Source organism: Mus caroli, unplaced genomic scaffold (assembly GCF_978045245.1).
Source record: "Mus caroli unplaced genomic scaffold, Mus_caroli_1 scaffold_5, whole genome shotgun sequence".
Classification (NCBI taxonomy): domain Eukaryota; kingdom Metazoa; phylum Chordata; class Mammalia; order Rodentia; family Muridae; genus Mus; species Mus caroli.
In genome coordinates this window covers 23916921-23944558 of record NW_028227260.1, presented here as the reverse complement: position 1 = coordinate 23944558, position 27638 = coordinate 23916921, and the positions used below count along the sequence as shown (strand labels likewise).

Genomic DNA, 27638 nt, shown 5'->3' with positions numbered 1-27638 from the left:
GGCTGACACTCACCAGCTACCCACAACACCCACCACAGGATCTTAAGACTTCTGGAGAGTGGAACACAGCTTCTGCTCCAATCCAATTGCACGCGGGACCAGAGACTGCATTAGTTAGGGAAGCAGAAAAACGGCCTGTGTAGGACCACAGGCCTCTTCCGGCTGGACCAGCACCAGGGTACCTTCAGCTACCCACGACCCCCGCCGCAGGATTTAGAGACTGCTGGTGAGTGGAACACAGCTTCTGCTCCAATCTTTAAACAGTGACAACGATAACAACTAACCCCAGAGATTACCAGATGGCGAAAGGTAAACGTAATAATCTTACTAACAGAAACCAAGACCACTCACCATCATCAGAACCCAGCACCCCCACTTCGCCCAGTCCAGGGCACCCCAACACACCGGAAAAGCTAGACACGGATTTAAAAGCATATCTCCTGATGATGATAGAGAACTTCACGAAGGACTTTAATAACACACTTAAAGAAATGCAGGAGAACACTGCTAAACAGGCAGAAGACAATAAAGAGAAAGCACAAAAATCCCTTAAAGAATGGCAGGAGAACACTGCTAAAGAGTTACAAATCCTTAAAGAAAAACAGGATAACATAATCAAACAGGTAGAAGTCCTTACAGAAAAACAGGAAAACACATCCAAACAGATGATGGAAATGAACAAAACCATACTAGACCTAAAAAGGGAAGTAGACACAATAAAGAAAACCCAAAATGAGGCAATACTGGAGATAGAAACCCTAGGAAAGAAATCTGGAACCATAGATACGAGCATCAGCAACAGAATACAAGAGATGGAAGAGAGAATCTCAGGTGCAGAAGATTCCATAGAGAACATCGGCACAACAATCAAGGAAAATGTAAAATGCAAAAAGATCCTAACTCAAAACATCCAAGAAATACAGGACACAATGAGAAGACCAAACCTACGGATAATAGGAGTGGATGAGAATGAAGATTTTCAACTCAAAGGACCAGCAAACATCTTCAACAAAATTATAGAAGAAAACTTCCCAAATCTAAAGAAAGAGATGCCCATGAACATACAAGAAGCCTACAGAACTCCAAATAGACTGGACCAGAAAAGAAATACCTCCCGACACATAATAATCAGAGCAACAAATGCTCTAAATAAAGATAGAATACTAAAAGCAGTAAGAGAAAAAGGCCAAGTAACATATAAAGGCAAGCCTATCAGAATTACACCAGATTTTTCACCAGAGACTATGAAAGCCAGAAGATCCTGGACGGATGTTATACAGACACTAAAAGAACACAAATTCCAGCCCAGGCTACTATACCCAGCCAAACTCTCAATTAACATAGATGGAGAAACCAAAGTATTCCACGACAAAACCAAATTCACACATTATCTCTCCACGAATCCAGCCCTTCAAAGGATAATAACAGAAAAAAACCAATACAAGGACAGGAACCACGCCCTAGAAACAACAAGAAGGTAATCCCTCAACAAACCTAAAAGAAGACAGCCACAAGAACAAAATGCCAACTTTAACAACAAAAATAACAGGAAACAACAATTACTTTTCCTTAATATCTCTTAATATCAATGGACTCAACTCCCCGATAAAAAGACATAGACTAACAAACTGGCTACACAAACAAGACCCAACATTTTGCTGCTTGCAGGAAACTCATCTCAGAGAAAAGGATAGACACTACCTCAGAATGAAAGGCTGGAAAACAATTTTCCAAGCAAATGGCATGAAGAAACAAGCTGGAGTAGCCATTCTAATATCTGATAAGATGGACTTCCAACCCAAAGTCATTAAAAAAGACAGGGAGGGGCACTTCATACTCATCAAAGTTAAAATCCTCCAAGAGGAACTATCAATCCTGAATATCTATGCTCCAAATACAAAGGCAGCCACATTCATTAAAGAAACTTTAGTAAAGCTCAAAGCACACATTGCACCTCATACAATAATAGTGGGAGACTTCAACACACCACTTTCACCAATGGACAGATCATGGAAACAGAAACTAAACAGGGACACAGTGAAACTAAGAGAAATTATGAATCAAATGGATCTGGCAGATATCTACAGAACATTCTATCCTAAAACAAAAGGATATACCTTCTTCTCAGCACCTCATGGTACCTTCTCCAAAATTGACCACATAATTGGTCACAAAGCAGGCCTCAACAGATATAAAAATATTGAAATTGTCCCATGCATCCTATCAGATCAAAATGGCCTAAGGCTGATCTTCAATAACAAAATAAATAATAGAAAGCCAACCTTCACGTGGAAACTGAACAACACTCTTCTCAATGATACCTTGGTCAAGGAAGGAATAAAGAAAGAAATTAAGGACTTTTTAGAGTTCAATGAAAATGAAGCCACAACATACCCAAACTTATGGGACGCAATGAAAGCATTTCTAAGAGGAAAACTCATAGCTCTGAGTGCCTCCAAAAGGAAACTAGAGAGAGCACACATTAGCAGCTTGACAACACACCTAAAAGCACTAGAACAAAAGGAAGCAAATTCACCCAAGAGGAGTAGACGGCAGGAAATAATCAAACTCAGGGGTGAAATCAACCAAGTGGAAACAAGAAAAACTATTCAAAGAATCAACCAATCAAGGAGCTGGTTCTTTGAGAAAATCAACAAGATAGATAAACCCTTAGCCAGACTCACTAGAGGGCACAGGGAAAGCATCCTAATTAACAAAATCAGAAATGAAAAAGGAGACATAACAACAGATCCTGAAGACATCCAAAACACCATCAGATCCTTCTACCAAAGGCTATACTCAACAAAACTGGAGAACCTGGATGAAATGGAGAAGTTCCTAGACAGATACCAGGTACCAAAGTTGAATCAAGATCAGGTTAATGATCTAAACAGCCCTATATCCCCCAAAGAAATAGAAGCAGTCATTAATAGTCTCCCAACTAAAAAAAGCCCAGGACCAGATGGGTTTAGTGCAGAGTTCTATCAGACCTTCAAAGAAGATCTAATCCCAGTTCTTCACAAACTATTCCACAAAATAGAAACAGAAGGTACTCTACCCAACTCATTCTATGAAGCCACAATTACTCTGATACCTAAACCACAAAAAGACCCAACAAAGATAGAAAACTTCAGACCAATATCCCTTATGAATATTGATGCAAAAATCCTCAATAAAGTTCTTGCTAACCGAATCCAAGAACACATCAAAACAATCATCCATCCTGACCAAGTAGGTTTCATCCCAGGGATGCAGGGATGGTTCAATATACGGAAATCCATCAACGTAATCCAGTATATAAACAAACTCAAAGACAAAAACCACATGGTCATCTCCTTAGATGCGGAAAAAGCATTTGACAAGATCCAACACCCATTCATGATAAAAGTCTTGGAAAGATCAGGAATTCAAGGCCCATACCTAAACATGATAAAAGCAATCTACAGCAAACCAGTTGCCAACATCAAAGTAAATGGTGAGAAGCTTGAAGCAATCCCTCTAAAATCAGGGACTAGACAAGGCTGTCCACTTTCTCCATACCTATTCAACATTGTACTTGAAGTCCTAGCCAGAGCAATTCGACAACAAAAGGAGATCAAAGGGATACAAATTGGAAAAGATGAAGTCAAAATATCACTCTTTGCAGATGATATGATAGTATATATAAGTGACCCTAAAAATTCCACCAGAGAACTCCTAAGCCTGATAAACAGCTTCGGTGAAGTAGCTGGATATAAAATTAACTCAAACAAATCAATGGCCTTTCTCTACACAAAGAATAAACAGGCTGAGAAAGAAATTAGGGAAACAACACCCTTCTCAATAGTCACAAATAATATAAAATATCTTGGCGTGACTCTAACTAAGGAAGTGAAAGATCTGTATAATAAAAACTTCAAGTCTCTGAAGAAAGAAATTATAGAAGATCTCAGAAGATGGAAAAATCTCCCATGCTCATGGATTGGCAGGATCAACATTGTAAAAATGGCTATCTTGCCAAAAGCAATCTACAGATTCAATGCAATCCCCATCAAAATTCCAACTCAATTCTTCAACGACTTAGAAAGTGCAATCTGCAAATTCATCTGGAATAACAAAAAACCTAGGATAGCAAAAACTCTTCTCAAGGATAAAAGAACCTCTGGTGGAATCACCATGCCGGACCTAAAGCTCTACTACAGAGCAATTGTGATAAAAACTGCATGGTACTGGTATAGTGACAGACAAATAGACCAATGGAATAGCATTGAAGACCCAGAAATGAACCCACACACCTATGGTCACTTGATCTTCGACAAGGGAGCTAAAAACATCCAGTGGAAGAAAGACAGCATTTTCAACAAATGGTGCTGGCACAACTGGTTGTTAACATGTAGAAGAATGCGAATCGATCCATTCCTATCTCCTTGTACTAAGGTCAAGTCTAAGTGGATCAAGGAACTTCACATAAAACCAGAGACACTGAAACTTATAGAGGAGAAAGTGGGGAAAAGCCTTGAAGATATGGGCACAGGGGAAAAATTCCTGAATAGAACAGTAATGGTTTGTGCTGTAAGATCGAGAATTGACAAGTGGGACCTCATGAAACTACAAAGCTTCTGCAAGGCTAAAGACACCATCAATAAGACAAAAAAACCACCAACAGATTGGGAAAGGATCTTCACCTATCCTAAATCAGATAAGGGACTAATATCCAATATATATAAAGAACTCAAGAAGGTGGACTCCAGAAAGTCAAATAACCCCATTAAAAAATGGGGCTCAGAACTGAACAAAGAATTCTCACCTGAGGAATACCGAATGGCAGAGAAGCACCTGAAAAAATGTTCAACATCCTTAATCATCAGGGAAATGCAAATCAAAACAACCCTGAGATTCCACCTCACACCAGTCAGAATGGCTAAGATCAAAAATTCAGGTGACAGCAGATGCTGGCGAGGATGTGGAGAAAGAGGAACACTCCTCCATTGTTGGTGGGATTGCAAGCTTGTACAACCACTCTGGAAATCAGTCTGGCGGTTCCTCAGAAAATTGGACATAGTACTACCGGAGGATCCAGCAATACCTCTCCTGGGCATATATCCAGAAGATGTCCCAACCGGTAAAAAGGACACATGCTCCACTATGTTCATAGCAGCCCTATTTATAATAGCCAGAAGCTGGAAAGAACCCAGATGTCCCTCAACAGAGGAATGGATACAGAAATTATGGTACATTTACACAATGGAGTACTACTCAGCTATTAAAAAGAATGAATTTATGAAATTCCTAGCCAAATGGATGGACCTGGAGGGCATCATCTTGAGTGAAGTAACACAATCACAAAAGAACTCACACAATATGTATTCATTGATAAGTGGATATTAGCCCAAAACTTAGGATACCCAAGATATAAGATACAATTTGATAAATGCATGAAACTCAAGAAGAATGAAGACCAAAGTGTGGACACTGTGCACCTTCTTAGAATTGGGAACAAAACACCCAGGGAAGGAGTTACAGAGACAAAGTTCGTAGCTGTGATGAAAGGATGGACCATTTAGAGACTGCTGTATCCAGGGATCCGTCCCATAATCAGCTTCTAAACGCTGACACCATTGCATACACTAGCAAGATTTTGCTGAAAGGACCCAAATATAGCTGTCTCTTGTGAGACGATGCCGGGGCCTAGCAAACACAGGAGTGGATGTTCACAGTCAGCTATTGGATGTATCACAGGGCTCCCAATGGAGAAGCTAGAGAAAGTACCCAAGGAGCTAAAGGGATCTGCAACCCTATTGTTGGAACAACATGATGTACTAACCAGAACCCTGGAGCTCTTGTCTCTAGCTGCATATGTATCGAAAGATGGCCTAGTCGGCCATCAATGGAAAGAGAGGCCCATTGGACTTGCAAACATTATATGCCCCAGTATAGGGGAATGCCAGGGCCAAAAGAATGGGAATGGGTGGGTAGGGAAGTGGGGGGCGCTATGGGGGACTTTTGGGATAGTATTGGAAATGTAATTGAGGAAAATATGTAATAAAAATATAAAAAAAAAAAAAAAGAAAACCTAGGAAAGAAATCTGGAACCATAGATGCGAGCATCAGCAACAGAATACAAGAGATGGAAGAGAGAATATCAGGTGCAGAAGATTCCATGGAGAACAAGGGCACAACAATCAAAAAAAAATGCAAAATGCAAAAAGATCCTAACTCAAAACATCCAGGAAATCCAGGACACAATGAGAAGACGAAACCTACGGATAATAGAAGAGAATGAAGCTTTTCTCTTCTACTCAAAGGGCCAGCAAATATCTTCGACAAAATTATAGAAGAAAACTTCCCAAACCTAAAGAAAGAGATGCCCACGAACATACAAGAAGCCTACAGAACTCCAGATAGACTTGACCAGACAAGAAATTCCTCCCAACACATAATAATCAGAACAACAAATGCACTAAATAAAGATAGAATATTAAAAGCAGTAAAGGTAAAAGGTCAAGTAACATGTAAAAGCAGGCCTATTAGAATTACACCAAAATTCTCACCAGAGACTATGGAAGACAGAAGATCCTGGACTCTAAGAGAACACAAATGCCATCCCAGGCATCAATACCCAACAAAACTCTCAATTACCATAGATGAAAAAAAAAACAAAGTATTCCATGATAAATCAAAATTCGCACAATATCTTTCCATGAACCCAGCCCTTCAAAGGAAAATAAAAGGAAAACACCAACACAAGGACTTAAACTACACCCTAGAAAAAGCAAGAAAGTAATCCTTCAACAAACCTAAAAGAAGATACCTGGAAGAACAGAATCCCATCTTTAACAACAAATATAACAGGAAGCAACAACTACTTTTCATTAATTTCTCTTAACATCACTGGACTCAGTTCCCAAATAAAAAGACATAGACTAATAGACTGGCTACACAAACAGGACCCAACATTTTGCTGCTTGCAGGAAACCCACCTCAGGGGAAAAGACAGACACTACCTCAGAGTGAAAGGCTGGAAAACAATTTTCCAAGCAAATGGTCTGAAGAAACGAGCTGGAGTAGCTTTTCTAATATCAAATAAAATTGTCTTCCAACCCAAAGTTATCAAAACAGACAAGGAGGGGCACTTCATACTCATTAAAGATAAACTCTTCCAAGAGGAACTCTCAATTCTGAATATCTATGTCCAAATGCAAGGGCAGCCACATTCATTAAAGACACTTTAGTAAAGCTCAAAACACACATTGCACCCCACACAATAATAGTGGGAGACTTCAACACACCACTCTCACCAGTGGACAGATCCTGGAAACAGAAACTAAACAGAGACACATGAACACAAACAGAAGTTATGAAACAAATGGATTTAATAGATATCTACACAACAATTTATTCTAAAACAAAGGATATACCTTCTTCTCAGTGCCACATGGTACCTCCTCCAAAATTCACCATATAATCCGTCCCAAAACATGCCTCAACAGATAAAAAAATATTGAAATTATCCTATGCATCCTGCCAGATCACAATGGACTATGGCTGATCTTCAATAATATCATAAATAATAGAAAGCCAACATTCATGTGGAAGCTAAAAAACACTCTACTCAATGATACATTGGTCAAGGAAGAAATAAAGAAAGAAATTTAATACTTTTTAGAGTTTAATGAAAATGAAGCCACGACATATCCAAACATATGGGGCACAACTAAGGCAGTCCTAAGAGGAAAACTCATAGCCCTGAGTGCCTCCAAAAAGAAACTAGAGAGACACTTCCAGTCCCCACCATCACAGGGTCACCTTGGGTGCAGAGTCAGCAGATACCCCCAAGGTCCCTAGAGGACTCTCCTTGCGATCTTAGCACCACTGATGAGTGGAACACAACTTCTGTTCTATTGTAATTGCACAGGACCTGAAACAGCATTTGGGAAGCAGAAAACCGGCTCTGACCAGGGTCACAAGTCCCTTCAAGTTGGCTCCAGCACTGGGTTACCCTGGGTGCGGAGTCAGCAGACACCCACAAGGTCCCTAGAGGACAAATTCTGAGGCAGACTCCATTTCCTGGTCCAGACATCCGGGCACCATCCCTGCCAGAGGAGAGGTGTTTGCACCACCCAGGAGGGATTTGCTGGAGAACCAGGGGAACTCATCTTGGTTCCTGGATCCCTCCAAGACAAGTCTGCACAGCTGAGAGTGTGGACTACATAAGTTAACAGCTTCTGAGACAGGCCTAAGAAACACAGCTTCTGGGACAGGTCCTGTTTCAGGCCTTCATTTTCTGCCAGGAGGCAGGTCTGAAAGCCAAATATCTGTGCACCTTCCCTGCAAAAGGAGAGTTTGCCTGCAGAGAGTGCTCTGACCACTGAAACTCAGGAGAGAGCTAGTCTCCCAGGTCTGCTGAAAGAGGATAACAGAATCATGAGAGGAACACGTTCTAACCAGAGACAAATATAACAACTAACTCCAGAGATTACCAGATGGCAAAAGGCAAACGTAAAAATCTAACTAACAGAAACCAAGACCACTTGCTAGTTTATGCAATGGTGTCATCATTTGGAGGCTGATTATGGGATGGATCCCTGGATATGGCAGTCTCTAGATGGTCCAACCTTTTGTCTCAGCTCCAAACTTTGTCTCTGTAACTCCTTCCATGGGTGATTGTTTCCAATTCTAAGAGGGGGCAAAATGTCCACACTTTGGTCTTCATTCTTCTTCAGTTTCATGTGTTTTACAAATTGTCTCTTATATCTTGGGTATACTAAGTTTCTGGGCTAATATCCACTTATCAGTGAGTACATATCATTTGAGTTCTTTTGTGATTGTGTTACCTCACTCAGGATGATGCCCTCCAGGTCCAACCATTTACCTAGGAATTTCATAAATTCATTCTTTTTAATAACTGAGTAGTACTCCATTGTGTAAATGTACCACAAATCAAAACAATCCTGAGATTCCATCTCATACCAGTCAGAATGGCTAAGATCAAAAATTCAGGTGACATCAGATGCTGGCGAGGATGTGGAGAAAGAGGAACACTCCTTCATTGTTGGTGGGATTGCAAGCTTGTACAACCACTCTGGAAATCAGTCTGGCGGTTCCTCAGAAAATTGGACATACTACTACCAGAGGATCCCACAATACCTCTCCTGGCCGTATATCCAGAAGATGTCCCAACCGGTAAGAAGGACACATGCTCCACTATGTTCTCCAAATGATGACACCGTTGCATACACTAGCAAGCGTTTGCTGAAAGGACCCTGATATAGCTGTCTCTTGTGAGACTAGGCTGGGGCCTAGCAAACACATAAGTGGATGTTCACAGTCAGCTATTGGATGGATCACAGGGTCCCCAATGGAGGAGCTAGAGAAAGTATCCAAGGAGCTAAAGAGATCTGCAGCCCTGTAGGTGCAACAACATTATGAACTAACCAGTACCCTGGAGCTCTTGACTATAGCTGCATATGTATCAAAAGATGGCATAGTCGGCCATCACTGGAAAGAGAGGCCCATTGGACATGCAAACTTTATATGCCCCAGTACTGGGGAACCCCAGGCCTAAAAAGTGGGAATGGGTGGGTAGGGGAGTGGGGGAGGAGGGAATGGGGGACTTTTGGGATAGCAGTGGAAATGTAATTGAGGAAAATATGTAATAATAAAATAATAATAATGAAAAAAGGAACCAAGACCATTCACCATCATCAGAACGCAGCACTCCCACCTCACCCAGTCCTGGGCAACCCAACACACTTGAAAAGCTAGACCCCGTATGAAAAGCATATCTCATGATGATGGTAGAGGACATCAAGAAGGACTTTAATAACTCACTTAAAGAAATACAGGAGAACACTGCTAAAGAGTTGCAAGTCCTTAAAGAAAAACAGGAAAATACAACCTAACAGGTAGAAGTCCTTAAAGAAAAACAGGAAAACAAATCCAAACAGGTGATGGAAATGAACAAAACCATAGAAGACCTAAAAAGGGAAGTAGACACAATAAAGAAAATCCAAAGTGAGGCAATGCTGGAGATAGAAACCCTAGGAAAAAAATCTGGAACCATAGATGCGAGCATCAGCAACAGAATACAAGAGGTGGAAGAGAGAATCTCAGGTGCAGAAGATTCCATAGAGAACATCAGCACAACAATCAAAAAAAAATGTAAAATGCAAAAAGATCCTAACTCAAAACATCCAGGAAATCCAGGACACAATGAGAAGACCAAAACTATGGATAATAGGAGTAGTTGAGAAGGAAGATTTTCAACTTAAAGGGCCAGCAAATATCTTCAAGAAAATTATAGAAGAAAACTTCCCAAACCTATAGAAAGATATTCCCATGAACATACAAGAAGCCTATAGAACTCCAAATAGACTTGACCAGAAAAGAAATTTCCCTGACACATAATAATCAGAACAACAAATGCACTAAATAAAGATACAATATTGAAAGTAGTAAGGGAAAAGGGTCAAGTAAAATATAAAGGCAGGCCTATCAGAATTACACCAAACTTTTCACCAGAGACTATGAAAGCCAGAAGATCATAGACAGATGTTAAACAGAAACTAAGAGAACACAAATGCCAGCCCAGGTACTATACACAGCCAAACTTTTAATTACCATAGATGGAGAAAACAAAGTATTCAATGATAAATCAAAATTCACAAATTATCTTTCCACAAATCCAGCCCTTCAAAGGATAATAACAGAAAAGATCCAATAAAAGGATGGAAACCACGCCCTAGAAAAAGCAAGAATGTAATCCTTCAACAAAGCTAAAAGAAGACAGCCACAAGAACAAAATGCCAACTCTAACAACAAAAATAATAGGAAGCAACTATTACTTTTCATTAATATCTCTTAATATCAATGGACTCAGTTTCCTAATAAAAAGATATAGGCTAACACAGTGGCTACACAAACAGGACCCAACATTTTCCTGCTTACAGGAAACTAATCTCAGGGAAAAAGAGAGTCACTATCTCAGGATGAAAAGCTGGTAAACAATTATCCAAGCAAATGGTCTGAAGAAAGAAGCTGAAGTAGCCATTCTAATATCTAATAAAATTGACTTCCAACCCAAAGTTATAAAAAAAGACAAGGAGGGAAACTTCATACTCATCAAAGGTAAAATCTTCCAATAGGAACACTCAATTCTGATTATCTATGCTCCAAATGCAAGGGCAGCCACATTAATTAAAGAAACCTTAGTATAGCACAAGGCACACACTACACCTCACACAATAATAATGGGAGACTTAGACATAACGCTTTCATCAATGGACAGATCATGGAAACAGAAACTAAACCGGGACATAGTGAAACTAAAAGAAGTTATGAAACAAATGGATTTAACAAATATCTACAAAACATTTTGTCCTAAACAAAAGGATATACCTTCTTCTCAGCACCTCATGGTTCGTTTTCCAAAATTGACCATATAATTGGTAACAAAACAGGACTCAACAGATATAAAAATATTGAAATTGTCCCATGCATCCTATCAGATCACTATGAACTAAGGCTGATCTTCAATAACAACATAAATAATAGAAAGCCAACATTCATGTGGAAAATGAACAACACTCTTCTCAATGATACCTTGATCAAGGAAGGAATAAAGAAAGAAATTAAAGACTTTTTAGAATTTAATGAAAATGAAGTCACAACGTACCCAAACTTAAGGGACACAATGAAAGCATTTCTAAGAGGAAAACTCATGGCTCTGAGTGCCTCCAAAAAGAAACGAGAGAGAGCAAACACTAGCAGCTTGAAAACACATAGAAAATCTCTAGAACAATAGAAAGCAAATTCACCCAAGAGGAGTAGACAGCAGGAAATAATCAAACTCTGGGGCGAGATCAACCAAGTGGAAACAAGAAGAAATATTCAAAGATTCAACCAATCAAGGAGCTGGTTCTTTGAGAAAATCAACAAGATAGATAAACCCTTAGCCAGACTCACTAGAGGGCACAGGGTAAGCATTCTAATTAACAAAATCAGAAATGAAAAAGGAGACATAACAACAGATCCTGAAGACATCCAAAACACCATCAGATCCTTCTACAAAAGGCTATACTCAACAAAACTGGAGAACCTGGATGAAATGGGCAGATTTCTAGACAGATACCAGGTGCCAAAGTTAAATCAAGATCAGGTTAATGATCTAAACAGTCCTATATCCCCTAAAGAAATAGAAGCAGTCATTAATAGTCTCCCAACCAAAAAAAGCCCAGGACCAGATGGGTTTAGTGCAGAGTTCTATCAGTCCTTTAAAAGAAGATCTAAATCCAGTTCTTCACAATCTATTCTAAAAATAGAAGCACAAGGTACCGTACCCAATTCATTCTATGAAGCCAAAATTACTCAGATACCTAAAGCACAGAAAGACCCAACAAAGACAGCAAATTTCAGACCAAGTTCCCTTATGAATATCTATGCAAAAATGCTCAATAAAATTCTCGCTAACCGAATCCAAGAACAATTCAAAACAATCATCCATCTTGACCAAGTAGGTTTCATTCCAGGGATACAAGCATGGTTTAATATATGGAAATACATCAACATAATCCACTATATAAACAAACTCAAAGACAAAATCCACATGATCATCTAGTTACATACAGAGAAAGCATTTAACAAAATCCAACATCCATTCATGATAAAAGTCTTGGAAAGATCAGGAATTCAAGGCCCAAAGCTAAACATGATAAAAGCAATCTACAGAAAACCAGTAGGTAATATTAACGTAAATTGTGAGAAGCTGGAAGCAATTCTACTCAAAACAGGGACTAGACAAGGCTGGTCACTTTCTCCCTACCTATTCAACATAGTATTTGAAGTCATAGCAAAAGCAATTAGACATCAAAAGATCAAGGGGTTAAAAATTGGAAAGGAAGAAGTCAAAATATCACTTTTTGCAGATGATATGATAGTATATATAAGTGACCCTAAAGATTCTACCAGAGAACTACAAAACCTGATAAACAGCTTCAGTGAAGTAGCTGGATTTAAAATTGACTCAAACAAGGCAATGGCCTTTCTCTACACAAAGGCTAAACAGGCTGAGAAAGAAATTAGCGAAACAACACACTTCACATAGTTACAAATAATATAAAATACCTTGGTGTGACTCTAACTAAGGAAGTGAAAGATCTGTATGATAAGAACTTCAAATCTCTGAAGAATGAAATTAAAGAAGATCTCAGAAGATTGAAAGATCTCCCATGCTCATGGATTGGCAGGATGAATATAGTAAAAATGGCTCTCTTGCCAAAAGCAATCTACAGATTCAATGCAATCCCCATCAAAATTTCAACAAAATTCTTCAACGAATTAGAAAGGGTAATCTGCAAATTCATCTGGAACAACAAAAAACCTAGGATAGCAAAAACTCTTCTGAAGGATAAAAGAACCTCTGGTGGAATCACCATGCCTGACCTAAAGCTGTACTACAGAGCAATTGTGATAAAAACTGCATGGTACTGGTATAACGACAGACAAGTAGACCAATGGAACAGAATTGAAGACCCTGAGATCAACCCACATACCTATGGTCACTTGATCTTTGACAAGGGAGCAAAAATCATCCAGTGGAAAAAAGACAGCATTTTCAACAAATGGTGCTGGCACAACTGGCGGTTATCATGTAGAAGAATACGAATTGATCCATTCCTATCTCCTTGTACCAAGGTCAAATCTAAGTGGATTAAGGAACTCCACATAAAACCAGAGACACTGAAACTTATAGAGGAGAAAGTAGGGAAAAGCCTCGAAGATATGGGTACAGGGGAAAAATTCCTGAATAGAACAGCAAAGGCTTGAGCTGTAAGATCGAGAATCGATAACTAGGACCTCATAAAGTTGCAAAGCTTCTGCAAGGCAAAAGACACCATCAATAAGAAAAAAGACCACCAACAGATTGGGAAATGATCTTTACCTATCCTAAATCAGATAGGGGACTAATATCCAATAAATATAAAGAACTCAAGAAGGTGGACTCCAGAAAATTAAATAACCACGTTAAAAATGGGGCTCAGAACTGAACAAAGAATTCTCACCTGATTAATACCGAATGGCAGAGAAGCACCTGAAAAAATGTTCAACATCCTTAATCATCAGCGAAATGCAACTCAAAACAACCCTGAGATTCCACCTCACACCTGTCAGAATGGCTAAGATCAAAAATTCAGGTGACAGCAGATGCTGGCTAGGATGTGGAGAAAGAGGAACACACCTTCATTGTTGGTGGTATTGCAAGCTGGTACAACCACTTTGGAAATCAGTTTGGCGATTCCTCAGAAAATTGGACATAATACTACCAGAGGATCCAGCAATACCTCTCCTGGGCATATATCTAGAAGATGTTCCAACCGGTAAGAAGGACACATGCTCCACTATGTTCATAGCAGCCTTATTTATAATAGCCAGAAGCTGGAAAGAACCCAGATGCCCCTCAACAGAGGAATGGATACAGAAAATGTGGTACATTTACACAATGGAGTACTACTCAGCTATTAAAAGGAATGTATTTATGAAATTCCTAGGCAAATGGATGGATCTGGAGGGCATCATCCTGAGTGAGGTGACATATTCACAAAGGAACGCACACAATATGTACTCACTGATAAGTGGATATTAGCCCAAAAACTTAGGATACCCAAGATATAAGATACAATTTGTTAAACGCATCAAACTCAAGAAGAACGAAGACCAAAGTGTGGACACTGTGCCCCTTCTTGGAATTGGGAACAAAACACCCATGGAAAGAGTTACAGAGATAAAGTTTGGAGCTGTGAAGAAAGGATGGACCATCTAAAGGCTGCCATATCCAGGGATCCATCCATTAATCAGCTTCCAAACGCTGACACCATTGCATACACTAGCAAGATTTTGCTGAAAGGACTCAGATATAGCTGTCTCTTGTGAGACAATGCTGGGGCCTTACAAACACAGAAGTGGATGCTCACAGTCAGCTATTAGATGGATCACAGGGCCCCCAATGGAGGAGCTAGAGAAAATACCCAAGGAGCTAAAGGGAACTGCAACCCCATAGGTGAAACATTATTATGAACTAACCAGTACCCCAGAGCTCTTGACTCTAGCTGCATTTGTATCAAAAGATGGCCTAGTCGGCCATCACTGGAAAGAGAGGCCCATTGGACTTGCCAACTTTATATGCCCCAGTACAGGGGAATGCCAGGGCCAAGGGGTGGGGGTGGGTGGGTGGGGAATGGGGGGTGAGTGTATTGGGGACTTTTTGGATAGTATTGGAAATGTAATTGAAAAAAATAGCTAATAAAAAAAAGAAAATACAATACAGAAGAAAAAAAAAAAGACAAGCATCTAATAGGATCTGGCTTACAGATTCAGAGGTTTTGTCCACTATCATCATAGCAGAAATCATGACAGCATGCAGACAGATATGGCCCTGTAGAAGGAGCTGAGAGTTCTGCATGTTGATTCGAAATCATTCAGAACACTAGCATTCTCAGGCATCTAGGAGGAAACTCTCTTCCTCAATGAGTAGATCCTGAGGAGACCTCCAAGTCCATCCCAAGAGTAACTGCCAAGGACCAGCCTCAGCTTAGCTGGGGGTCCTGAGGAAGGGGTGTTTGGGAGCTTCAAACATCCAATCATGGGTAGAAGCTGAGATCTCTTTAATCTTCTTGAGATGGCTCCCTAGACAGACCTCTGTGAATAGCTCTTGGCTCTGTAGTCAGCTAGAAATAGCTTTCTGTTAAAGATCTCTCATGCTAGAAAAAATTCTAAAACTCTCTGGTTAGCTCATTGGTTTTCCAACCAAAGTCAGAAAAGCTGCTAAAAACATTCTTGAATTTTCTGACCAAAGTCAGAAAAACAGCTAGAAAAAACTCTTAAAGAACTTTATTCACTGGACAAGCAAGCCTCTCTTTTAGGCCAAAGACAAGTCTTTTATTTACATATCAATTCAGTCATTTACTAAATGTTCCCTTTTGATTATCCTATGAATTATCATTTTATGACCCTAGATCCTTGATTCTAAGAAGAAGAAAACAAATATACTTTTTTTTTAACATTATAAATGAATTTAGAGACCTGCCTGCCTTCCTAAGCACAGAGAATATGCTAGATGGTTGGAATCTTGCTCTGTGATCACCAGATGCCTAAATCTCTTCATCCCCTTCCTCAATATCTTTCTGACAAGCTGGCTCATATTGCAGCTGTCTCTGCTTTTGTTTGTTTGTTTGTTTGTTTGTTAGGGCTGTAAAGCAACACATATAATTCATAGTGCATCCTTAAATTTTGCATAGTTGAGAAATTATATATTCTTAATCTCATGTTTCCAGAGCTCTTTCTCATAGTCTTAAGGGCTGTCCTGAAGGTCACAGCATTCACCACTTTACTAAGGGCATTAGACTCACCCTTGCTTCCTGGACTCAAGCTACTTCTAATTATCATAGAGTCATTAAACTTGGCAAAAAGAATGTCTCCTGCAGGAGGAACATAAAGTAAATTATGTACATTATTATACAAACAAGCCTCACCTCATGGCTCATAACCATCAACACTTGTTGAGGTCCAAACCCTGCTGGCTCTGCTTCAAGGGTAGGAACTGTTTCATGCTACACCTTCCATAGCAGCCATGCCAGAATTGCCAAGTGGCATACTTCCTCCACCAAGGCCATACCTGTTAACAGTACCACTCCCTATGGGCCAAGCATATTCAAATCACCACAGTGTTTCATCCCAGAAACAGGAACCCTAAGATGGTTAAACCTGAAGTATCTGTGTAAACTACTGCACAGATGGGCATTATTTTCATTTCATTATTGTAGTTCCCATGGTTCTCATGTGGGTAAGATTGTAGAAAATTATTATAAACCAGCAGCCTGCATAAACACATTATGGTAGTATGAGTGCTATTTTACAGGAAGGCACCTTTCTAGTCAATATTAACTTGATTTTCAATGTCCTATGAATAGTGTGTGTGTGTGTGTGTGTGTGTGTGTGTGTGTGAGAGAGAGAGAGAGAGAGAGAGAGAGAGAGAGAGAGAAAGAAAGAGAGAGAGACGCAGAGAGAGAGAAAGAAAGAGAGAGAGTTATCTTCGGCACTAACATATTGCCATTAAGTTCTGCTGAAAAAAAAAAAGCAATGACAATAGTCTATAAAGTTTGGGGTCTGCCAAATAACTTTAATCAATAGCTTGAGGGGATGTATCTTGCACTGGGATTTTATTTGGCAACGTATGTATTCCTTCTGGGAAAAGCACCAAACTCTTTTTTTTTTGAAGAAGAAGAAGACTACATGGCACTTCTATTAGTTTCTTTTCCAGATGACCGCCCTTCATCCAACAAGGCCATAACCTTCTTTTTTAAAAAATTTTTTTATTAGGTATTTTCCTCATTTACATTTCCAATGCTATCCCAAAAGTTACCCATACCCTCCCACCCACCCACTCCCACTTTTTGGCCCTGGCGTTCCCCTGTACTGGGGCATAAAAAGTTTGCAAGTCCTATGGGCCTCTCTTTCCAGTGATGGCCGACTAGGCCATCTTTTGATACATATGCAGCTAGAGTCAAGAGCTCCGGGGTACTGGTTAGTTCATAATGTTGTTCCACCTATAGGGTTGCAGATCCCTTTAGCTCCTTGGGTACTTTCTCTAGCTCCTCCATTGGGGGCCCTGTGATCCATCCAATAGCTGACTGTGAGCATCCACTTCTGTGTTTGCTAGGCCCCAGCATTGTCTCACAAGAGACAGCTATATCTGGGTCCTTTCAGCAAAATCTTGCTAGTGTATGCAATGGTGTCAGCGTTTGGAAGCTGATTATGGGATGGATCTCTGGATATGGCAGCCTTTAGATGGTCCATCCTTTCTTCACAGCTCCAAACTTTATCTCTGTAACTCTTTCCATGGGTGTTTTGTTCCCAATTCCAAGAAGGGGCACAGTGTCCACACTTTGGTCTTCATTCTTCTTGAGTTTCATGCATTTAACAAATTGTATCTTATATCTTGGGTATCCTAAGTTTTTGGGCTAATATCCACTTATCAGTGAGTACAATCAAAGAAAATACAAAATCCAAAAAGATCCTAACTCAAAATATCCAGGAAATCCAGGACAAAATGAGAAGACCAAACCTACAGATAATAGGAGTAGATGAGAATGAAGATTTTCAACTCAAAGGACCAGCAAATATCTTCAACAAAATTATAAAAGAAAACTTCTCAAACCTAAAGAAAGAGATGCCCATGAACATACAAGAAGCTTACAGAACTCCAAATAGACTGGACCAGAAAAGAAATTCCTTCTGACACATAATAATCAGAACAACAAATGCACTAAATAAAGATAGAATACTAAAAGCAGTAAGGGAAAAAGGGTCAAGTAACATATAAAGGCAAGCCTATAAGAATTACACCGGATTTTTCACCAGAGACTATGAAAGCCAGAAGGGCCTGGGCAGATGTTATACAGAAACTAAGAGAACACAATTTCCAGCCCAGGCTACTATACCCAGCCAAACTCTCAATTACCATAGATGGAGAAACCAAAGTATTCCACGACAAAACCAAATTCACACATTATCTTTCCACGAATCCAGCCCTTCAAAGGATAATAACAGAAAAAAACCAATACAAGGACGGAAACCACGTCCTAGAAAAAGCAAGAAGGTAATCCCTCAACAAACCTAAAAGAAGACAGCCACAAGAACAGAACACCAACTCTAACAACAAAAATAAAAGGAAGCAACAATTACTTCTCCCTAATATCTCTTAATATCAATGGACTCAACTCCCCAATAAAAAGACATAGACTAACAGACTGGCTACAGAAACAGGACCCAACATTTTGCTGCTTACAGGAAACTCATCTCAGAGAAAAAGATAGACACTACCTCAGAATGAAAGGCTGGAAAACAATTTTCCAAGCAAATGGTAGGAAGAAACAAGCTGGAGTAGCCATTATAATATCTGATAAGATTGACTTCCAACCCAACCTCTTTTTAATGTCATGCATTTTTACTTATCTGTAATTTTCAACACCATGGAGTACTCTACAGGAAAAATTTCTTTTTGCTTTAATATTTCCTCAGACAGTTTCTCTTTTTGAATTTTTTCCTTCTATTTGATCTAGAACCAATATTTATTACAAAAGTTAAAACTTTAAAAATATATGGAAGTATATAAAATTAAACATTAAAATCACTTTTTTACTACCTCAAAACTACATTTGAATGAACAGATTTCTACAATTTTTATTCGTCAATGAACATATTTGTTGATAATTAAAGAATTTTTGTGATACAAGGAAGGCTGTAGAATCCAGTGCACAAGATTTTAAACTTCTTCAGGCAAGTAGGTAGTTAAAGTATTGTGTCTGGGAAATCAATAATTCTATGTTAATAATGAACTGCATTTCTACCTGTGGATTGCATTTGTACCAGATGTCAAGTAAGAGACATTCTGCCTATGTTTAGCACTTGATGGAAAAATTATCCTAGTTGAGAAAAGTTGGTAATAGTGCTGGAATTTAGAAGTAATGAGTCATAATAGCCAGACAAATTACACTGACTGAGATCCCTGGAGAAATACAGGGCCATCAAACCCCCTAACACAGAGCAGTGCAAGAGCATACATGTATATTGCTATTATTTTCATCAGAGGCACCTATGGTAGTTCTTAACTGTACAAGTTTAGTATCAGCTTTTCCTCGAAAGGCCAAGATGGAACCAGAAGCAGAAAAATAAGTGCATAGAGAAAAAAAAACACAACAACAACAACAACAACAAAAAACTAACCACAACTCTCTTCTCCAATACTTTCCTATCAGCTCTCTTAGTTTTTTTTCTCCTGTCATAAAACAGTATTTAAAACAATACAGATTTCTAGTGCCATACATTTGTAGGCTCTATGTTCAGAAACAATTGCTTAAGCTTGTTCCTCCACAAGGATACCTGAAACCTAAATGTTGTTGGACAAATGTAGCATGTAACTCTCTCTCTCTCTCTCTCTCTCTCTCTCTCTCTCTCTCTCTCTCTCTCTCTCTCTCTCCCTCTACCCCCCTCCCCCCCCCTCTCTCTCTCTCTCACACACACACACACACACACACAATCCATACTATGGCCAGGCCAGCTAAGCACCAATGGCAGTCTTCCAACCCCCATGGAGAGCCACAAGATGTGGTCTGCTCTGGTTCCCTCAGTTAACTGCTGTCAAACCACTTCCCACTCCCACGCCAACAGCGTTCTGAAGCTAGCCTTTAGAATGACTGCCACTCACCCTGATCTCCTAGCCCCATAAAATGAAAGCTTCAGAGGCTTGGAATTTACCAAGCAGATTTAGAACAGTAAATCCTCAACCCCCTGTACTGGCTGGTTTTGTGTGTCAACTTGACACAGGCTAGAGTTGTCACAGAAGAAGAGCTAAGGTTGAGGAAATGCCTCCATGAGATCCAGCTGTAAGGCATTTTCTCAATTAGTGATCAAGATGGGAGGGGCCACTGTGGGTGGTTCCATCCCTGGGCTGGTAGTCTTGGATTCTATAAGAAAGCAAGCTAAGCAAGCCAGGGGAAGCAAGCCAGTATGTAAAATCGCTCCATGGCCTCTGCATCAGTTCCTGCTTCCTAACGTGCTTGAGTTCCAGTCCTGAATTCCTTTGGTGATGATCAGCAATGTGGAAGTGTAAGCTGAATAAACTCTTTCCTCCCCAACTTGCTTCTTGGTCATGATGTTTTGTGCAGGAATAGAAACCGTGACTAAGATAACCACCAAAATACCCACACAAAGAACTCAAAAACTCGGTTGATATTGATATATGCTGCACATCTAGGTTGGACAAATGTACTCTACATTATTCAATCATCTATCTAAGAAATCCCTAGTTTCTTATGCCTACTAGGACCACATAGTTCTGACTCATCATCCTCTCCTTCAGGGATCATCTTATCTCTTCTGTCTCTGTCTCCCTGTCTCTCTGTCTCCCTGTCTTTCTGCCTCTCTCTTTCTCTGTACCGTCTCTAAAACTTTTAGCTCTGCCTTCCTTTCCACTGCCCAATCACAGGCTCTAGCCTTATCTAACTAATTAAGATTTCACCTGAGTACAGGCAGTGTGCAGGGCAGAAAAAACAGACAGCGATCCACAACAGACAAGCATAGTTGTGTTCCAGAAAACATAGAGAAAAACCCACTAGACTTCTGCACATCACTGAATTATGTCAACTCCACTTGATTATTAAATAATTTCTTCATCACTTTAATTGCACAGAGGTGAAAATCATTTTCAGTTTCTACATTCTTTGGTTATTTGCCTTTTTTTCCAAGACAAGGTTTCTCTGTGTAGTCCTGGATCTTCTGGATATCACTCTGTAGAACAGTCTGTCCTTGATCTTAGAGATCTGCCTCCCTCTGCCCCCTGAGTGCTGGGATTAAAGACGTGCACCATGACCACCTGACATGTTAATTGCTACTTACAATACCAGTAGCAAGGTAGAAACACCATCTTTCTCATACTTAAAATCACTTTGACTTTTCTTTAATCTCATGTATTTTAGTACAACTCTTCTCACTTTCCTGTCACTTTAAAGGGCCCTTGTGATGAGATTGGATGCTTCTGGCAAACATAGGAACTCTGATTGATGGTTGAGTAATTACAACCATTATTTTCCCTGTAAAGGCTACTGTTGTGAACAGACGCCTTGACCAAGGCAATTGTTTGTTTTTATTGGATTTTTTTTTTATACTTCAAATGTTATTCCCTTTCCCCAGTTTCCCCTCTGCGAATGTCCTATCCCATTCCCCCTTACCCTGCTTCTATGAGGGTACTCCCCCACCCACTTACCCACTCTCGGGCTCACTACCCTAGCATTTCTCTATTTAGGGGCATTAAGCTTTTATAGGACCAAGGAAATTGTTATAAGGACACTATTTAATTGGGGCTAGCTCACACATTCAGATGTTCTGTCCATTATAAACAAGGCAGGAGCATGGCAGCATCCAGACAAGCATGGTGTAGGAGGAGCTCAGAATTCTATAACTTCATCTGTAGGACTCTAGGAAAAGAGTGGTGCTGGAGAGATGGCTCAGTGGGTAAGAGCAATGACTGCTCTTCTGAAGGTCATGAGTTCAAATCCCAGCAACCACATGGTGGCTTAAAACTATCTGTAATGATGCTCTCTTATGGGGTGTCTGAAGACAGCTACAGTGTATTTACATATAACAAACAAATAAATCTTTAGAGGAGAGTGGCTTCCAGGAAGCTAGGATGAGGGTCTTAAAGCTCAAGCCCACAGTCACATACTTCCTCCAACAAGAGCACACCTACTCCAACTAGGCCACACCTCCAAATATTGCCACTCCCTGGGCTAAGCATTTTCAAACCACCACTGCTATTCAAGAGAGTTAGTAGTTTATTAAATGACTAGGAAAAAGGATTTTTTTCAAAACATAAGAATTCTCTTTCAACAGCCTAACACAGAACTTCACACAATGAGGAAAACAAACTCACATTAAACTGAAACAAAAGCTGAAAATATTTTAAAAATTATTCATTCATATCTCTAAGTTAATAGAAAGACTCTATCATTAGCCAGGTAGTTCATCTAGTTGGAAGAGTATGGTATATCATTACTTTCAGTTTTTGTTGTTTTCCTTAGAAAGAGGTTTATTCTTACAGCAACAGATTTTTTTTTTTTTGGTTTTTCAAGACAGGGTTTCTCTGTATAGCCCTGGCTGTCCTGGAACTCACTTTGTAGACCAGGCTGGCCTCGAACTCAGAAATCTGCCTGCCTCTGCCTCCCGAGTGCTGGGATTAAAGGTGTGTGCCACCACGCCTGGCACAGCAACAGAATTTATCTACTTGTGATTTAGTTCTGCAATAGACTGTATTTTCACACATGATGGATTTCTAAGTGTAAACATTGCATGGAAATTACAATAGTTGGGGTCTTAGACCTTAAACATATCTAAAGAAGTAGGTTCTGGTAATCTTTTCTTTGTCCTGAAATTTGTCAGTTTTACAAAATTTTATAGAGCTCTATGTTATAGAGAGAAGATGGCAATAAAGTTGAAGGTTTTTTTTTTTTTATTTTTACTTTGCTTCAAATTTGTTTCTGACTTTGAAAAATCATTTGCAATTCCTACATAATGAGAATAATTATACTTTTGTCTGCATGTTAAATAAAAGGATTTTAAAGTCTAAATGATATTAATGTATGTAAGAATACTTTAGAAAATATAAATGATATTTCAAGTAGAAATAACACTAATTTTTACCTCAACCAACCACGATTTAACCAGGTGCAAATTATTTCAATTAGAATTATCCTTATTGCAGAAAAGTCTAAAGAGTCTCAAACACTGTTTTGTGCAAATGCAAATATATTTCTAGTGTTTGGTTTGAGGTATTGATAGCATCAGGTGCATTGGTGATAATGTTGTTTATCCTGAAAATGTTTATTGGAATAGAATAATCTATTTCATTATAATGTATTATCTTAATAGCATATGGATTGGAGCAAAAATAATTTCCATGCTATTTGCAATAATAACTCCATCTTATGCAAATTCATCTTGAACAATTTCCAATATTTTCAGTTCAGCAAAGCACACATTTTATAAAACAAAAAAGAATTATAACCTGTGCATTTCTGGTTCATTTACCTTTTGAAAGTTATATCAATATACTAGGTAAAGCCAAAAAGCCTCCTAGATCATGTTCTAGAATGTTAAACAAAAATTTATTTTTTAAAATAAGATCACAATTTGTAAATAAAACTCATAAATGCATTATCACATAAAATAAAATAATAAGTTGAGTTCTTTATCATCATCATTTCATGCTATTTCTTGAAGTGTTTTATGGGTATATCTATGTTTCATATATTAGACTACTCTGTTGTAGGTTAAATAGTTCTTCTTTTGTACCCATTTTAAAATTAATTTATTTATATATTCACTTTATATCCCAATATCAGCACACCCTCTTCTAGTACCTCCTCATACAGATCCTCTCCTATTCCTCCCTCCTCTTCTCCCTACCCCACACATCAATTCTCTGCAGGGCTAGGTCCATCCTCTCTCACTGAGGCCAGACAAGGCAGCCCAGCTAGTTAAACAGGATCCACAGACAGGCAACAGATACAGGGACAGTCCCCACTCTAGTTATTGGGGGATCTGCATGAAGACCAAGCTATTCATCCAGTTCATACCTACAGCCTATGCTTGCACTTTGGTTGATGGTTCAGTCTTTGGGATCCATGTGGACTCAGGTTACTTGACAATGCTGGTCTTCCTGTGAGTCTTCTTCCTCTTCTGGTTCCTCATTTCTTTGCCCAACAACACTGCTTGAGCTCCATCTAATGTTTAGCTATGAGTCTCTACATCTCTCTCTCTCTCTCTCTCTCTCTCTCTCTCTCTCTCTCTCTCTCTCTCTCTGACTGCTGAGTGTAGGCTCTCAGAGTAAAGTTTTGCAAGGCTTTCTGCTAGCATAACAGAGTATCTTTAATAGTTATCAATTTGGGGTACACATTTTGGATAGAAGGTTTTGTGGGTGATTTTTTTTTTACCTTATCCATCCTCTGAGAGTCCTGCTTGGCTACAGGAAGTGGCCCCTTCAGGATCCATATCCCTGCCTCTAGAAGTTTCACATAAAGTCATTCCTATAGGACCTTGAAGTAAATAGTAGCTGTTAATGATGATTACTTCATTATCATTAGAATCTGTGAATTCTGTCTTGGACAGTTAACACTTTCCAAATAAGCTTAGAGACACTTTAGATCACATAATTATTCTCCGTTATATGGGAGGGCATTGTATGCAATTGTATTGTATGTATAAGATTTTAAGAAGAAAGAGATTTTACAAACAGCAAGACAACTGCTGAAATAGGCTACAGAGTCCCAAGCCAAGAAACCACCAACAGTTGGATGAGACAATCCATTCTTCTTCAGACACTCTGGAAGGAACAAGACCTGTCAGCATGACTTTTGGCCAACAAAAAATGATCTCCAACTATAGATTCAAAAATTATAAGAAAATAAATTTTTGTTGCTTCAAACTACTCAGTTTACAGTAACTTTTTATAATAATGGAAAAACTATGAAGAAATGACTCACTGGTGAAAGCTCACAGAAACCATTACTATGGCATCCTATTATTGTAAAAAAATGCTTTATCAAGTAGCCTAGTGAAAAGGAAATCACAAAATATATATTCTAATTATAGAGGAAATTATAGGAAGTGAGAATGAGGAATGTCTTCTTGATTAGACAGCAAAAAGAGGTTCTTTTATTTTACAAGAGGAGCTAAGTTCTGTTTAGGAAATTATGAGCTTGCAATGACCACAGGCAGTGGTGTCTTCTATTCCTATGTATCTCTGAAAACTCAATTCCAAAATGGAACAATTATTCTCAAAGCCTTGAAGCCTATCTTCTTAGATTTTTGTAAGAATTTTGTTATTTGAGGAATTTGTATGTCGTTTTCTAGGCCTTAGTTGATTTTTGTAAATAATAATAATAATAATTGTATAACATAAAACTGATTCATTTAAAACAAAATTCAGTAGTTTTAACAGGTTCATTGAATTGTATTACAATCAAGGCTCTGGAATGAATATATATATATATATATATATGTCAGATTATTTTTATTTTTATTTTTTCTTGCATAATCTTTAGAGCAGATTGAAGCAAATGGAATAACTGAGCAAAGGCTAAGAAGATTCAGAAATTTCCATTTTCCCTTTACTTCCATATATTGTCATCCCTGCCACTCTCAAGATTCTGTATTAAAATGGTATATTTATTACAATTTTAAGCATATATATATATATACACACACACACACACACACACACACATATATATATATATATATATATATATATATATATATATATATTCTACATATTTTACACTGTGTTTTTTTACATTGGTAGTTTATGTGCTTGGAAAATTTATGAAGATATTGAAAACTTTCACTGCCCTAAAAATTCTCTGTACTCTATTCCTTCTTATACAGCCTTTAGCAACCACTTATTTCTTTACTGTCTCCATAGTTTTGAACTTCCCTTCATGTCATAAAAGTGAAATCATATGACATGTATCAGTCTGAGGGTGGGGTGGAAACAATCCTCTTGGAGACACTAGTGGAGAAATAGGATGAGGAACTGTGTGAGGGTGGATTGGGAGGGGGACAAGGACTGGAATGTAAAAAAAAAAATAAAGATAAAGATAATTAAAAACAACGTGGCTAAGCAAGTTTTAAAAAAAATCAAGCATTTCTGAGTGTTTTTAGAATGTCTTCTCTGTGTTTACCATGACCATCTGCGCTTGCATTCTGTCGACTTCACCCATTAGAACACATAGTACCCTCATCAGAGATGTATTAAATTCCCTGATGGATGTTTGCAATGTCCTTGTCATATATGACTCTACTTTCTTCTTTGGTTTGCTATATTTCCTAAAGTCTATTTTTTTTCCTTTTCATGTGTTTTGTAGTTTTGTCATTATTGAAAGGTCCATATATGTTATGGGATAAAAATTTATTGTAAATATACTTTTTGTAATATATGATAATGTGTATGAGAGGGAAACCTACCAATTGTTTTATTAAGTTTCATTCTTTGAGTAAGCCCATGTCTCTGAACTGACTTTTGATGTACTTCTTAGTTTAATATCTGCTTTGTTGGTCAGAATGGCTAGAATGGACACAATAAAGATGTAATTTGAAAGAAAATCAGATCTTCACAAGACCAAGGGCCTCTTCTCCCATTGATGGCTGACCAAATACAGGGGAATGCCAGGGCCAGGAAGCAGGAGCAGAGCAGGGGGAGGGTATAGGGGCCTTTGGGGATAGCATTTGAAATGTAAATGAAGAAAATATCTAATAAAAACAAGAAAAAAAGAAAAAAGAAAGACAATCACATTTAGATATTTAAATATTTTAGATATTTTTCTTATACTCCTTGGATGACTAGAACAGGATGCAATTATTTCCTTTCCTTTAGGCCACTTAATTCTGGAAAAAAACTATTAAGCCTCTGCTTAGATAATTTCTCTTCTTGAAATGTTATCTTGAGAATTTGAGTACTCTAGCATATTTGAAATTTTATCTTATGGTCTTTCCAGAGACCTGATGATGTTTTATTCAAATATTTTATGAGAATCAGACCAGTGTACAGTAAGTTAGTTTTATGAAATTGATGGACACCTCATATGGTTGGGTCCTCCTTGAGATTTGAAAACTCACTCTATACTGAGTTGCCAGTGATTTGTTGGTGAGAGTTGAGGAAGTTCTAACTTATACTGATTATAGTGGGACTTCCTCAGCAGGAGTTTTGCATGTGTAAATTGTACGCTGATTCCACTCTGATCTGTCCACATTTGTACATTGAGTTTAATTCTCTGATGAAACAAAGAAGTGGTAATTCTTGGTATGTTTAGCCTGTTCCATTGATTGGTATCCTTTGATGTCTTTTATGCCACAATGGAGAGCAAAATTCAGTTTTATGACATGTTCCTTACTTTCAGAAAAAAAAAAATCAAACACTTCTGAATTATCATTGATATCTACAACCAATTCCAAACTGTGAGAAAGCACTAATTTACATCTATATGGATATTTTGCTTTATGTCATTGAAATTTTATATTTCTTTGGTTTCTTATTCTAGTTATCATCACTT

The 27638-nt window shown here is 38.6% G+C and overlaps 1 non-coding gene across 1 annotated transcript; it reads right to left on the bottom strand.

Moving 5' to 3' along the window:
- Positions 1–15810: 15810 nt before the first annotated feature.
- On the bottom strand, positions 15811–15874 carry LOC147004506 (U7 small nuclear RNA). The gene has a single exon (XR_015047210.1). It is a non-coding gene; the product is annotated as a U7 small nuclear RNA (small nuclear RNA).
- Positions 15875–27638: the final 11764 nt, after the last annotated feature.